The sequence below is a fragment of the Liolophura sinensis genome, chromosome 1 (assembly GCF_032854445.1).
Source record: "Liolophura sinensis isolate JHLJ2023 chromosome 1, CUHK_Ljap_v2, whole genome shotgun sequence".
NCBI classification, from domain to species: Eukaryota; Metazoa; Mollusca; class Polyplacophora; order Chitonida; family Chitonidae; genus Liolophura; species Liolophura sinensis.
The window spans coordinates 73,700,346-73,717,285 of NC_088295.1; positions in this window are offsets into that span (position 1 = coordinate 73,700,346).

The window sequence follows — 16,940 nt, forward strand, 5'->3', positions numbered from 1 at the left end:
GCCAGTATTTCTTGAGCCCGCGTTTGTAAGCTCCACGCATGATGCAGTCCTGACCGACAGACTCGCATTATCAAGTCGTCATTTCTACTGAGGTAAGACACGATTCCTTGTAATTGAAGTAGTCGGGCATATGTTACTTAATGTTATGCACAAGTCTTGACTGTTGTGTGATTGTGCGATTAGTCCATGTACTGACTCCTCCCAGTTTTTTACTGTAGTAAGCCTGAGCGGTCGTTAGGTGCTGTCACTATATATTTTACACTACAAAGTTCTCTCTGCTCGACCAATCAACGGCAGACTTGTCGCCCAGCATTTTTGCTAAAAGTCACAGTATATACTTTGCATGACTTAGCCTGCAACTCTACGTAATCTATACGTGGTTACCGATATTGCATCCGATACTCTTACAGCTATCTGTCAGCCATAACGGTTTTTGGACTCTGCCAGTCCTAAGTTGGAGGTGCATATTGTTCCCAGGGTATATCAAAACATACACTAATTTTCAAATGTATAATGATTTTAGACTGAAGGGTTACCATGCTTGATATCTGACGGCTCGTTAAATCTCTTGTTACATATATTTGAGGTCAGTTCATACCATCACCTTTTAACATGTCATGTGTGGTCGTTGAAGTAAAGAAAAAAAACTCCATGTTTTGTTCTTCAAATCAGGTTGAGTAGGTTTTGAGGCGTAGCAAGAATTCATTATATACAACTATTCTCTTTGTAGATGCTTCTGTTATATTTTGCAATGACAGTTCAATTCACCAGTCTGTCCTTCTATAATATGTCTATTTAAATAATATCCATTTTGGAATCATTTACATGAAGTTGAAATCGTGGTAAGAAAAGATAATCATACTCAATATGATAAGGTAAACATATACTTTCTGAAAAAGTGGTTTCTCCGATTGCAACGTTATTAAATTTTGATAATATTTTTTGTACAGGACATGCACGTTTGATGAATTTCAACTTAACGATACATGTTTCCAATGAGTCCAAAATATCGTTGAGAAGAAAAGCCAAATAAAAGCAATATCTTGTCATAGGCTTTACTCGTTGTTTTGAATTCAAGAATGATAGGTACACACATGAAATGTTTGTTTAATGTTTGTTGAAACATGAACAATCACAAGTATATATTCTAAACAACTGAACCTGTATTGCGAACATAAGTGCTTTGACTTTCAGGCCCTTTAAATCAAATATGAGGTACTTCTTTTGGCATTGATTTATTGATGAAATGTTTTCAAGGAATACTTCTGTAACATGTATATTCAGCTTGTGGCATTTATATATGCGTTGAAAACTTTCACACTATAGCACAGTGTGGGCTACATACTCACAGTGACGACTTTTGTTGACCTGCCGTCGGCCAATCTGTCGTATCCCTCTGGTTATTTGAAGGATGAGGATGGAATGAAAGTAGGTTGCATTTGGAATGTGCTACCATCGGTTGGGACAGGCTGACGGAGAGATTTTACTGGCTTGCCGTGCGAGGTCGAGGTAAATTTGTGAAGAGAGCTTTTATGAGGCTTTTATGACGTGTTCCTAATCCCCAGGAAACACTGCGCCAGGCCGGCACATTGGCCATTTTCCACACCTTCGTCTGTCGCTCGCCATTTTGCCTACAACTTATTTTTACAACGGTGATATAATTACTTAACCTGACTGATACATTAGCTACAATATTGTAATGGAATTATTTATCAATTAGATAAAGATGGGAAATAACCTTTTGTTCTATGTTTAGGAGATCAGTACCGTCCACATCCAATTAAAGCGTTCTTTTCCGGTGGCCAACGGCAGATCATCGGTATAAATTCGCTTTATGGCACACTTTGGCATTTATTCTTTGAGTATCCTGTCCCTGGACTGGATTCTATCAGTGGCGATGGAGAAAAAGAACACCACATCCAAGAGCAGAAAAGTCCAAAAAAGGGAGATTTAGCGACAGAAATCCCTTGGAAAAAGATAACTTGTAAACTTTATTGTTCTTAACTTTCGTTCGGTTTTTTTAATTACAGCCTTTATGGCCTTTACAAGCTCAAGAATGGAAACTTGGGTGGCATTTTGTCGAAGGGTATTCAAGGTCGCCATTGCTGTGCGCTTCTGAGACCCATCGAGAGAGCCCCTTTGGATGTGACATTTACCACATTCATGACGACAACAACAACATAGCCTCTTTTTATGGTGAACTTTGTGCATGTAATATTGAAATGCTAGACTGGCAATGGCGTACTAACTTACTTCCATGTTTTCCAATTCACTTTTTTACACCTTTTCAATATTAAATGATATCTCTATGTGCGTTCCGATAAATTTAGCGTCAAAGAACCTTGAATGGAGCAATTTGTATGCATTTGCATTTAAACGGTTGATATCACTCTCTATAAATAGTAACAAATATTTTGCCTTTTAATGCTATTTGGCTTGTCTGTGAAGTCACAAATGCTAAGCCATGATCAGAAATCAATAAACATAAATGGTTTGACATTTTACGAAAAAATACGACAAAATATTTATAAAATTCCAGCAGAACAGCCGTCATGCATTGGCGTTATTGCATTGCATGTCTTCATGAATAAACAATTCGGATGTTAAAATTATAAGCATATATATTATTCCATCACATCTCCAAGAGTTTGCAAGGATGTACTATGACGTAGCATACAGGGAGAAAGCTTGTTCAAGGTCATGATATGACCTTGACATGACTATAGCGTAGTCATGTAAAATAAGCCATATTATACGATTTACATTTTTAAAGGTTATCTTTCACAGTTTTCATCTTGTGATATGACCTTTGCCTACGATCTTCTGGTTTATTTCCGTTTGTTTAAAACCGATCATTGAAATATTTTGATTGTGACCCTTTTCCTTTGAAGTCGGCAATAAATTACACTTTAAGTTAAAACACCGGTAAGTAACCAGCTATCTTCTATTAAAGTCGGTAAGGTAAATTTATCCGGCAGTTTAAAGCACTTAAAATTCTTACTGATACATGGGTACACGGATTTTTGATGTAAAAAAATGTAATTTTTTTAGAACATTACAGCAAAATTCCAATCTGTATAAACGTAAAGCATTCATTCAATGTCTTAAGTGATATGATATAAAGGTGTTACATATAATAGGTGTATACCTAATACTTTAGTTACGGATAACCAGCGGTAGCATGGCTGAACACGGATAACAACGTGAACATGTTTGAATCACATAATTCAGCTGGAGTCACGTGATATACAAGTCTAAAAAAACTTGTCAAAAGTAAAAGCAACTTCTACCCTGATTACGAATTGTATTTCTGAAAAGGTCGCGTCCTCAAACATTTAGACACCTACAATGTGCTATACTGGAAAGCATAATGCGAGATTTGCATCTTATCCAATAGACTCGTGTTTGTGTGTTATACCGGACATTTAAAATAAAATAAAATGTTGACCAGGGAGATTTCGCATTACATTTATCCCGCATTACATTTATCCCCTGTCAGTGCCGTTTCCTGTTGAACGGTGAAGTGAAACACGAAATGAATCAAAGCACTGGGCCATTTCGCACGAAACTGTTCATTGTATACAACATCTATGATTGCATGCGACAAATATATTGTGCGGTTTGTGCCCCATTATTATCAGGCTACCTTCCTTCCAGTCGCTGGATCACACGAGTCCTGGGTTCAATCCCTCTCTCGGAATTGTAGTTTTCTGCATTCCCCTGCTTCAATTGTTCTTGATAGCAATAAGTGGTTAACACCGATGCCCTCTTGCGTGAAGTTTTCTTCAGGCTATATGCCGTCTAACAATATTACATACGTCGCATGTTGGACACTTAGCCAGTAAATCGATCAAGTTCGATGTTGTTTTCCGTGCACTGGGGTGTTCATCCATAAAAGTGACCACCATCTGTTTGTAAGTGGCAAGTAGTTGAGTGTATCGTCAAATATTAATTAAATATGCATATATTGCTTCTGACATTTTCTTCCAGGTACTCACAAAATTTAGAATATTTAAGACAAAAAATTGCCTCGTACTTCTTTCAAAGAAAACGCATTTCTTCGAATAAAACTATTGAAATATGAATCCAAATCTAATAGGTACTTGAAAATTAAGAAGTTGGACTGAGTTGAAATAATGTTCATGGTTTATGTATTTCCTGGATGTTTAACACTGTAATTAAAAATAAATTACACTTACACTACAGTGGTCAGCTTAATGAGTTGGGAAACCAAAGCCTTCAGAATTCCGCCACCCTAAATAACAAGCACCCTGACTTAGAACCGTTGATGTACGAGGGTTGAATCAATCTGGAATCGTTCGACTTGCCGGAGATGACGCCTTTAGAGCATGAGCCAGCGAAAATGACGAATTCTTTGAAATGTCAAGGTTTTCTTATACATGGTGTTTAGGTATGTTGAACATTCTTACGAGTGGAAAGAAATAAACCTATGGTTGAAACGTGTCTTAAGGCAGCCAAGAAGCACGTAGAGTCCCTTGGATAGGTTTATTCCCCTTGAAATTTTCACCTTAATATTGTATCGAACACTTGTTGATGAGAGAAGGTGTATAAAATATTCTGTATAATAATTAGGAGCAAATGGAATGGAGTGATACGCTGAATTACTTGATTTCCAACAAAAATGACAGGGATGAGTCAAACGTTGCAATGGAATATATCTTGTCAGGGTAATCTGCATGTTCAACTCAGAATGACACTTTCTATGTTTGCGTGGTCTGGGAAGAGTCTGCTGTGGAAACCAAAAATCATAATAAATAAATAATAAGAAAACTTCATGATAAAATTCAGTTTGTTAAACTCTTTTGTGAAATGCCTTCTATTCTATAGAAAATATCACCTTTAGTAAATAGGTACACCCTACACCCAACATTTAATTACAATACATGAAGATTACTATACAACTGAGTGACACTACTTAAATAATCCTTTAACTCTTGACTCTAAATTCGCTTTCTAGTATAACTTAAAGCTTTTATTATATTTTTCAGTGATCAGTAAAAAAAGTTAAGAAAGATGAAAGTTTTATTCAGCAGTCAGCCTTCATATATCTTTCCTTAAAAGAGGATAATAAAAGAAAAGTCTTTTTTATGCGGTTTCTGAAACTTTAAATACTCTTCGATGCTGCCCACTCGGAACATCTCCTGATTAAAGACGCAAAAAATTCATCTGACGCTGATTGGGAGATGAGTTCTGAAGTAAGCATTCCATCCTTTTTCTTAAATAGTTATGTCACATCGTCTCAATCGTCACCTGCTCGAGGGGTGACTTAACAACCTGGTCACCTGCTTGACAAGCCAAAGATTTCTTTTTGGTTACATTAAGGTGTAATTAAAATGCAAGATTTTTTGTGTTACTTTATTATGAGATTATCCCATCTTTGTTCTTATAATATATGAACAAAGGGTAATCAGCTTATCCGCCCCCCCCCCCCCCCCCCCAACTAGCAACGACTTTGTCACAAGTTTTATGTGAATATTTTAAGTTGATAGATTACTGAGCGTGTAGTTACGTAAATCTCCAACTGGTTGCCTACCCTCTAACGTGAAGTATATTTGTTGCCCAGGAATGCCTTTTTTCTTGTTGAACGGCGACTCTTTTTGTGACGGCTTTCACACGATTTGCAAAGCAAGAGTTGACCTGACATGTCACAGGTGTATTTAAATTTCCATTTTGTGGCGAAATGTGCAGAAACTGTGATTTTATTACCTTGCTTTATTTAAGTTACAAACTGCCAAACAAACTATCTTCTCTTTTAAGAATTCGATCCGAACACAGATTGAAGGTGTTTTTCGCAACACAATTTTGAAAAAAAATGTAAATAAATCTCTGGGCTTACGTTAAAACTCCGCGACAAATGTTACGATGAATACTGAGCCCTGTAATCTTGGGTGATAAAAGTGGAGACGCGCGTAAGGTATGGTTAAAAGGAGCCGTCAAAACAATACTGAACAGGTGCCCCGAAGGTCCCTGGGCTGTAGTTTGTCTCCAGCCACACATTAAAAAGTCTCTAGTTATCAATGAACTAATACTTAGCGTTTTGCTTCCCATCGAGAAGCGAATGGTATTACCTATAGTCCACTATTGTGCCTTCTCCTAATGTTACTAGACGTCGGGCGTCAGCCAATGAAACTAACCGCAACAGGTCATACGTCAACTCTTATCAACTCGAGTTCGCGGACTCCCTTCTTACTCGCCCGTCTGGCTCAAGATAGAGTTGGATTAGTTTCAAAGGTTAGTGGGCGCACATTTCCTGCACGACCCTTTCTGCGACTCTATGTTGAAACCCTATCAAACCGATTTGGCGTTATATGAACACCCTTGGGTTGTCTCACAGATTCTGGCACTAGATACCAATTTCCAGTGTCGTTTTGCTTGTTCCGTTGATATGGCGAGTAAGCCGTTAGGAGGTCAAACTTAAAGTTTTGGTTTATCCAACATTTCATAATTGGTCTGGGTATCAGGAAAATAAACACGTAAGAAATACTTAAAGTAATGAGATAAAGAGTAATAATAGCGGAGCGAACTTTCTGTTTTGACACCTGCTATCTTGAACAAAATACATTGCATGTCACCAGGCTTTTGACGTCCAAATAAATCGTCCTCAGCCAAAAAGTTTTCTGCCACAATTCATTGACGTTGCTTTTATATCTCCATATCGGTGAAGGTGAAAACTTCAATCATTAGCAGCGTACCAGTTTGGCGTTCACATGAGGCATACATGACTTAATGCTGACACGAAATTGAATCTTTGCGTATTACGTGTTAGCTGCTGGCAGAGGGGTTATATGGTCTGCATGATAGTTTATGTGTCCGTTTTATGTTGATATAATTGTCTTCCGCACACCTATACCCCCCTGCATTGCATAGTGGCACCTACTTTTTATGGTAGTATTTACGATCGTCTCTTGTTTTGACCCCAGATTTCAACCAATGGGCAGGAATTCCTTGGTTACCTTTCTTGAATACGATTTAGGTACTTGTGCTCCAAATAAATAAGATTTTCTTGGCGTCATAAATCCTATACCCCGCCCAAACTGTAAATAAATAAACAGACAGTACGACCATTAACAGCTTGCAACTCACACGCTTCCCATCGTCACTGTCAACTATCAAGATTTATCCTTTTAACAGGAAATATATTTCTACATTCAGAAAAAAAAATAAGATTTTGTCATTTCTCCGATGAACCTTTCCCCTGAGTCCTAAGCATTAACTTCGCCATAAAACAAACTGAAGATAAAGAAAAAAGCCAAATCTACGTTAGCAGAAATCCTTTGCGTAGAATGAACTATAAGAGCTAGTTATATCCATTTAGTCCCCTGTGGCGACAGAAAGGCCAGTAAATCTTGTGGTTCGAATTATTTTTTTTCTTTTAATATTTATTACCCAACCTCAGGTCATATTCAAATTTGCTTAGATCAAGAGCTAATGATTTCCTATGCGGTTTGCTGAGTGAAGCGGCAGGAAAGCTCAAGTCAAGTGTTTTTAGAATTATTTTCTTCGCCACATAGGTTTTATGTAGCTCTCTCTTTTTCTATAAGCAACCTCGACGCTTAAGACTGTCCCCTATAAGACTTGTGCCGAATGAGGAACGTTTATGCCAACGTTAGTCACACCGGCGATATACTGCCGTTTTATAGATCTAAACTTGTGTAAAACATGCTTAATACAAAGTCATCACAGAACATTTTAATGCTTCTATCTAATTAATGTGATGTTAATCTCCCATGAAATACCTTTTATGGAAAGATTTACGTCGTTTGACTGGAGACACGCACATCAAATCAACATTACCTGTACATAAGCAACAGGTACGTCGACATCCAGCAAGTCTGCGGTAGTGACGTCATGCTAGATAGAAATTTTAAAACATTATACCCTTCAAAGAATAAATATGAATATAATCGCGACATTATGCTTCTAAAGTCGCTGCAGAGGACAGCCTGAAGAACATTCAGTTGATAATGAAATCTAAATGGCGCTACGTGCATTCTGTTGGTGCTTGACAGTAACAGAGTAACTGACGTGCGGTGAATAGAATTTTCGAAAACGCATGTGTCATAGATTTGATGTGCGGGCGGGAGTTAATTTATTTACAACACTGAACATATATTTGGGTTTTTAGTTTGTTACAATTTGTAATTAGTATTTGAAGAAAATTGATATTAAACTTTTTAAGAATATTTTTCGTATCTTTACAGTATCTCCTACAGAACAAAACATCTTCCCTCTCCCCTCATTGCAATGTTAACGACTAATGTGACTTCACAAATTTCAAATAGACGACAGTAATTAAGCAAGTGAACAGCCCTTGATGATACACAATGAGACATGAAACAAGGTTTGTGATTTATTAACATTTTTAATATCTCCGTTTGAATATTTATGCATTGACTCACACATGATAGCATTACAAGCTGACCTAAGACTAAACATTAACCAAATCAACTCTAACTACACATATCTCTGTGGCATGAAATTGACACACCTGTTTTAAAAGTTATGTGAAAGATTTAATTGATGTCATCAATAATCCCCTGTTTGAAAATTCCCTAAATACTAAGCCATTTCAGGAAATAAAAACTGTTGTCGAAAATTTTCGGAAATTGAGACCATATAATGGTGAGTGTTGAAGGCATGGGAGAGAACTTCAAAGGGATTTCTGCCCACATCACACCTCTTTAAATGCAGCTAGAGGGGCATCACAATGAAAGGGCTGCACCGTCTCAAACGGTTTTTATGTTTCGATCGGCATAGATAAGAACACAAGCGGCTCTTCAGCATTTAGCGCACAAAGTGTTCTCTGTTCATCCAGCCCTTCAATTTTCAGGAGATTTCACACCTATACAATATGTGAGCCTGCCACTCCAGGCAAGAGAACCTTGTCGTTTTATCCACGCCATTGTAACCATTGAAACTAGCCGGGTCATTTTACCTGGAGTCACTTGTCAATTGTAACGCTTCTCCAAGCCACCGCCGTTTGCCATTTAGTGACAGTCATGTGACAGCTACGAGATTTCCCTTTGCTGCGGTCCACTTAAATTGCACCACCTACACTTCACACTGAACAGTGAATTCTCCTCCCACACTGATGTCATAACTATAGAGACCTTCAGAAACAATGCACCATTGAGCTTAACCGCTCTTTGAAAGAAACGGCGTTCCCGCTGCTATATGTATCGCACGGCGAAAGTAATTGTGTCAGGGAAAATGGCTTCCAGCTCAAAATAGATAGCGTTCTTTGTTAAAATCATTTGTAAAATTGCAAGTGGCGTCTTTCCACAAATGACGTCGCCAAGTTACCTTTGGTAAAACCGTCTCTTCCTTTGTTTTTTAGCGACGGATCATCGTAAAGGTTTTTTTGAAACGTGAAAATGTAGACTGCTGTCAACTGGATGACTGAGACAGAAATCATCTTTCTTTATTTTTGAAAAGAAAAATAGTAGTGTTTTATTAATTAGCTACAACGCCCTTGTTGTTTCGTCATATCTAACCATAGTGACACATATTAAACTGAATATAGTACTGTTGTACAGGTTCCAGAACCAAGATCTTGTGCATCGTTCATCTGAGTGTACTGGGTACACCTTATGAAAAAAGAAGGTGAAGAAAAAATGTTTTAATACCAAGTATTTATATCCCAATTATGTGCAAATGTTCTGACACATATAAAAACACCTGCACATAATGGATTATATAACTTCTTTTGAAAATCATTGTTGGTTACAGCATTACTGGATGGCTCACTAGTGCATTGCTTAGAGAATGAACTCGGTGAATTCTTGTAACATACATACATAGACAGAATGACAAGATTTCACGTCATCTGAATGTGTTGCTATTTTATGGAATGATAGACTACCGAATAACTGCCGGGTTTACCTTGAAACACAACCTATCTAGGATTTGTACTTTTCTAGTGGGCTAAGCATGAATTTCGCACAGTTAAATCGTCTGATATGGGTTGACTTATAGCTAAAGGCAGCTTAATGATAAAAGGTTACAGGAAGTCACAGTTTTAACAAAATGTGATGAAAACGGCAAGTGCGTCGAGCGAGAAATCACTGCGCATCTACAGCGTATAGGTCAGTCGATAGCCATCGTTTTAAATATAACAATTGTTTCCTTAATGTTAAACCCACGTGAGATGGATTTATCGGAGAATGTCGCAAAAAGGTTAACGTTCCTGTCATTGTGTTGGGGGGCATTAACTGGCAGCGTATGCAAATCTGATGAAGACACACATAGGAGTTAAGCGGAGAGAGGCCGCTCAGTTTTATGGCGGAAAAACGTGCCACCCATGTGCAGTTTCCAGAAGATAACAAAATGGCTGTATGAGATTATCAGCTGACAGTTAGAGTTTGACTGGATACCGTCGCTAAGTGGTTCCAATTGCCCGTGTGCTTTCCTTTCATAAATGTCCGGACGAAATTAGCAGGAACAAGCTGTTGATGATTTATGAAGAATTCGGGCCGTTTGCTTTCTAGATATATTAGTGCGGATTAATCTGATGGTATGAGCGATTTACCGATTCTTTTGAGTCCACTGCGATATACTCCTGGAGAAAAACGGTCATAAAATTCAAAACATTAAACCCCTTTTTACACTCTTGTGCAGTTTATACAGATAACCCCCCTCGTAAAAACTTCGACATATTTTGACCATTTTGTTAAGCTTCCAAGAAATCCATATCTTCACGTGTACACAAAATTCGTGAATTTCAAAAAGTATATCGCTTCATGATAAGGTTATATTATCTCTGTGTGGGCTGCTAGAGTATATACAATGGGAATTTGCTCATGAATATGACGTAGGGTATTTTTCAGGCAGTATTCTTGATGCACATTTGATAACTAGAATGCAGAGATTAGTCGCATTAGTTCAATTGTGATATTTTTCCAAGTGTTATTTTCTGTTCAGATTATCATCAATCATGACAAAACGGTGATATGTTTAAGAAATACAGGCGATTTAGATAGGTTTTCTGTAATGTGAATATGTGCGCTCTGTACTATTAAAATAATACAACGCTAAGGACAGATTGCTTTATGTAGGCCTATTACATATATATGCATGTATGTCTACCTTATACTATATGTTGACTGAACTTTTTTTCTAGAAAACTCGATTTTATTCAAGCTGCAGTGATTTTAAGATTTTCTGATTTTTTGTGTGTGTGTATTAATTGTAAGGATCTTAAGTCATTTAGTTTTTTATACACTGTATTTTGTGACAATCTGGTCGTGCAGTTGAATTGCGATGTTGGATGGACACTGATGAAGAAGGGTAAGACAGGCACAGTGTATATGCATGTAAGACAAATACCGGCATATCCACTTAAAGGAATATTTAAATATACTACATTAAAAGGGAGCATTACTAAGCTCGGTTTCTAAGTAATACTGTTTATTATCAGCAAACAATTATTATTTCCAGTGCATGAATGTGTACCGGGATTGGTTTTGTCATGTGAAGACTTTCCACACGACGATTGTTCTAAAACCATTGCATTATTTTAATGTAGTGCACCTTTTTGTTTATGATATTTTTTAGAAAATGAACGGAAGTGGTGATTTGCTCAGACTTGTTTTCACTCAAGAAGTAAGAATATATTTCTCCAGAAGATGAACAATGAAAAAATGACAATGACCATTCGCGTGCAATTTGTAAGTCACCATTCTTGGAAACAAGCGACGCTGTTGACTGAGTATCTTGTGTGCACTTTTACAGACAATTTGCTTAATGATACAGGTAATTTTATTTGGGATTCAATCAATCCACTATGTTTTCATTATGTCTCATTTTAAAGAGAAAAAAATGGTTAGTAAGTAAAACGGCCTGCCATAAGGACAGAATTTTAAACAAATAAAAGCATGCATACGATGTATTTGCCTCTTTTAGAGATAGCCAGAAATAAAAAAGAACGAGAAAAGATATATACATATATACATACGAGTGTCTTGTACACTGTCAGATCTGATTTATATCATAACTATGGCGATTTGCAAAGTCTCCGTGTACATGCCCAGCATACAGTTCTAAATCTGTGTGAGGGAGAATTAATTAGACCCGGTTTTAGCTGGGAGTGGGATAAAGACTACGTGTGGATGAAACGTGTGCCTCAAGAGTCTACTAACAGGCAGATGGAATAATGAAGGATTTCCGACTAGGCCCCCAAGATACTTTATCATCCCTTTGTTTGAATCTGGCACAAAAGCTTTCGTTCAGTGTAAACTCCACTTTCCAAATCTTTTAATATATTGGTATTATCAGTAGTACAAACGCCCAATGTCTTTCTATGAAAACAAAAATATATATTGACCATGGCAGTTTAGGTGGCGTGTTGTTATGATTGGGCAAATAGATAAAGGCGCCACATTTTTAGTTCATTCAAACATTCGTCACCAAAGTAGATACCACAAAGAAAATTTGACAGAATATAAATGGGTCCACGAAATGTCAAGCACTCTTTGTGCTTTACTGATCTGGCAAGTGGTGTGTTTGTGCTCTGTTGAGGATTCGATCTCAAAGTACATTAGTTATTTCCATATCCAATGATGAACTTCACAAGGTGGAGGGCGGCATCTTCAGTAAATGCCTCATCTTCTGTGAATTGTTTGAGTTGCCAAACACAGCACTCTACACGACGTTAGCATTTGCATTTCTCTACCTTGTCTCAGAGAAGTGCCCGTTCTGAGACACATATAGACAGGCCTGTCGTTCACCCTAACAGTTTGTTAATGTAACGGGTTGAAACCACACGCCTAATGAAAGTTCATGCCTAAGAATAACAACAACAAACCCATTGTCTTACTTTGTAGGAGGACGTCAAATAGGTTAAAAGCAAGTGAACCTCATTACATATTCATTCAGGTGTTGCTCAGACGTGAGCTTACGACATAAAACTTTGCTCTGAGATATGTTAAAGAGTATTGCTCTGTAACTAGAAGTAATTACCACTACGTACATGCCAAACGTACCCAATGTCCGTTTGAATCTGCATGGCCACATTTTTCGGATACAACTGGATTATCCCCAAGTTACAAGTTCCCAATATGTTTTAAGAGATGCCGGTAATGATTACGTTGTTTCTTCTGTAAAAAAGTTTTTGGTAAATTTAAGAGAGTATGTTTCCGGACACAATGAATAATATATGAAATGATTCTGAAAAGACAACTAATACTTAACGGATATGGTTAAACTTGCGCAAGTTCACAAATAAGGCATATCGTAATAAATCAAAAACCATGTGGTAAAAGTCAGGAATTATTACAATATAACAGAATAAGAATACATTGGAACTGGGCTAAATATAATTGTGTATATATATATATATATATATATATATATATATATATATATATATATATATATATATAGTTGAATAAAATGCCTTAGGTGCCGAAGAATTAAAACGAGACTGGGCTCTGTGTTTGAAGAATTTTAGTATTTTCTTGTCTGAGGAATTCTGTTTGACGAGTCAAGGCTTTAGAGTTTTTATGATATTATAATATGGTGTTTAGCTTTGATGTCCAGTTTAACTACCGAATTATGGTCGTGCCCATGTGGCTCTAGGAAAGACTATGGTCACTCAAGCGCTGGCCAAACCGCTTTGGGAGACTTTTACGATGAACATATTGCAGAGCTATGTAAATACCGAGGGCAACTTGATAGGCAATGTAACGGAGTTAGCTTTCATATCAATAACGACTTGATAACAGAAGGTATTATGACTGGACATTCATTGCTACTGACCAAAGGGTCTGGCTAGGGTCTCAGGGTTATAAACCCATTGATAAAATCTGCACCCGGCTTTACAGCCCACCTAGTACTATATAGTCGAATTGCCACAAAAAAACGGAAAGTTAAAAAGAACAAGAAGGCTATATTCGCGTTGTTAACTGAATAGCTATACCCTACGGCTGGATAAATAAAAGCGAGTATTATAGTGAATTAACAGCTCTAGTGAAGGATAAATATCATGAGCCAAGACAACTAACCTATGTTAATATATATTTGATTGAAATCGTGGTATTAAAAGTTCTGATGATCGAGATATGGGACATAAATACATCATTGTGAGATTTTAACTGTCTAAAAATACAAAAATTATCTGAAAATATAATGAGCGATCCAATTAATTAGAATCCATGTATCCATTCATAAGCGCAGAGTAAATTATTTGTGCTCTCTCTCTCTCTCTCTCTCTCTCTCTCTCTCTCTCTCTCTCTCTCTCTCTCTCTCTCTCTCTCTCTCTCTCTCTCTCTCTCTCTCTCTCTCTCTCTTCTATGTTGTAAAAAGCGTTGTGTATATTACAGATAGATTCATAAATGAATGAATTCAGAATATCAACTCACACGCTTTAATAGGGAGATCCTTGATGTTTCCAGCTGATCACCTGAAATAAGTCTTTACGGGCATGTGATGAATGAGTGTGCTTTTAATATTAAATAATTGTTGTCGTTTGAAAGACTCCGAAATAAAAGTTACTCGCTGGACTTAAGTGGCGTTTCGGATGCAAACTTGCAAATAGCTTGTCAAGTGTAAGCTTTCTTCGGGATCGAAAATAATTACTAAAAATACCTTTTATCTTTAACCATTGTGAAACACCTGTATATCATAAACAGTAGAATATCCTTAGCAACTTTTATTTATCCGCACTGCTACAATAGCATCAAGATTTATTCCATTTTCTGCGGGTCTTTGAATTTTGAAGTGGTTTGGATGGAAGCTTTAAAACCTAGTGGATGCACGCAGTCGGCTGGTAAATAACGTCAATTTACAGACAAACGACTGCACATCTGTGAGGGCAATCTTGTAGAGTTTATTTTGCTTCCCGTGGAGAGCAATGGCGCTAAATCATCCATGGTCAGGAGTAGGTCATGCGCTGTAGAAGCGAAATACTGAGGTTTGAATAGGGAGACGAAGAATTCGGAGCACACGTGCAGATTTTCTTCTCCATATACAACCTATAACCAATTCACTATGGACAGTAACTCGGACATGCCCCACTGACTTCACATCCATACCTGCCCTCACCGTTGTAATATAATTTTAATCGTGCGAAACATTATTAATATTAGTGATTATAAAACATGTAATCGTCTTTGATGGGGTGTATGTGATCTCTAATCCGCACAGATCGGCTATAGAAACTCTAGGGATGTCGTTGTATAAGGATGTCCCGGCTCATGTCAGGTGCGGCATTGATAAGTGAAATATTGGCCTACTTTTCTTCTGCTAGTCGAATTTTAAAACGTTTAATACTGACAAGCTGACAGTATTCAAACTCATTATAAAACTTGCACTTTAGATAAATGTATATAATTGTTAAATTAATTTATTGATTAGTGGAACTTAAACGCGCATTAGGGAATAAATTGAATCTGATTTAAATATTTCAGGACTCTTTTGGAACTTTTTGGAATATTTAACTTCCTGCGACCTTCATATGATTTTCCGGGCATTGTATGATAATACTAGTTTGTGTCTCTTTTTTTTCGCATTCTGACACATTTTATTGTGTTTCAGACATCGTTAAGTATTTCCCACCCCTTTTATTTTATGATTATTTTACTGGCTTTAAATGGTGTAGTTATAGCGGTGACCAGGGAAAACTTTGTCCTCTATTACATTTAGATTTATGCCGGCATTAAAACTCACTGCTGGCCAACTTGTTCTGTCTTAATATTTTAACACTTATTATAGACAATAAACCGCGAATTCATTGCCGTTTTATTACAATATTGCAACACTATTTTACACTCCACGTTGATTTATGCTACCTCTAGTAATATTTTATACCTTAAAAGGGTAGATTGTTCACCAGAGAGTTTTAAGATCTTTCTCTATTGGAGAGTAGATATAACTTAAGACTATGGTTTCCTGTTAGGTGGCGACAAATATCGCGCGTAAATTATCACACTGTGGTGTAAATTATTACTTATTCTCGTGATAAATCAACTTCTGAAATCCATAAATATTATTGTTTAACACCTTACAACGGAACGCACAGCGTGCATGGACTTGCGATTATGAAATATTTTGTTTTGGTACATGGAATGAGCATCAGCTTTAGGTCACTATATGTTTACAATTGCTGTTCTGTCCACAAATCAGACTTTGAAACACAAGTTTCTTCCATGCACTGAGTAGAATGACGGGCCTTTTCAGCAATCACGAGTAAAGAGTCTCGTTACTGGACTCTTGTACTGTATTGTACCACACGCCTTTGCGCAATGCTAAGGTAGTGTATGGGTTCAGGTGCGTATAATACATAGGAATTTATGCTATTTGTGTTACAGCAATCTCTGTCGCAAAACAACCGGCCTAGAAAAATATGCCTCTCGCGCATGAAACAAGTGTGGGAATTGAATGCAATTAAGGATGAAATAAAGGTGATACGTGGTGGAAACTTTTGTCATCGAAATGGATAACTGACCATCCAGACATCTAAGGTTTTCCGGAGATTCATCCCTTCTACCTCACCACTGGCTTTATTTCTTCTGTACGGTCTCTCCTGAAAGGCTATTCATTCCATACACTTTCGACTTATTTCACACCGCTGTATTATTACACAAATATTTTTTCATAGATTTCATACATATATCTGTACACTTATGAACTGATCAACCTCACTGGTCATAGCCGTTGTCCAGCCTTTCCACTAAATTTTGTATTGTCCGTTTTCATTATTACATGGTTTGTGATGTATATGGATAACACAGAGAATGTGTAGTCCAGGAAATGGTGTGTAGATTAAAACCTACTCTTCATGAAAGCAGGCATTAAATAAAGGCAGGTATGTAGATCATTTCTAATTGAAATATGGCATCAAGCGAACAATACAAGTTTATAGGTAGATGTATGTGTATCGGATATACATGTAGGTGTTCATCGCGCCTGTAATTAATATTTTC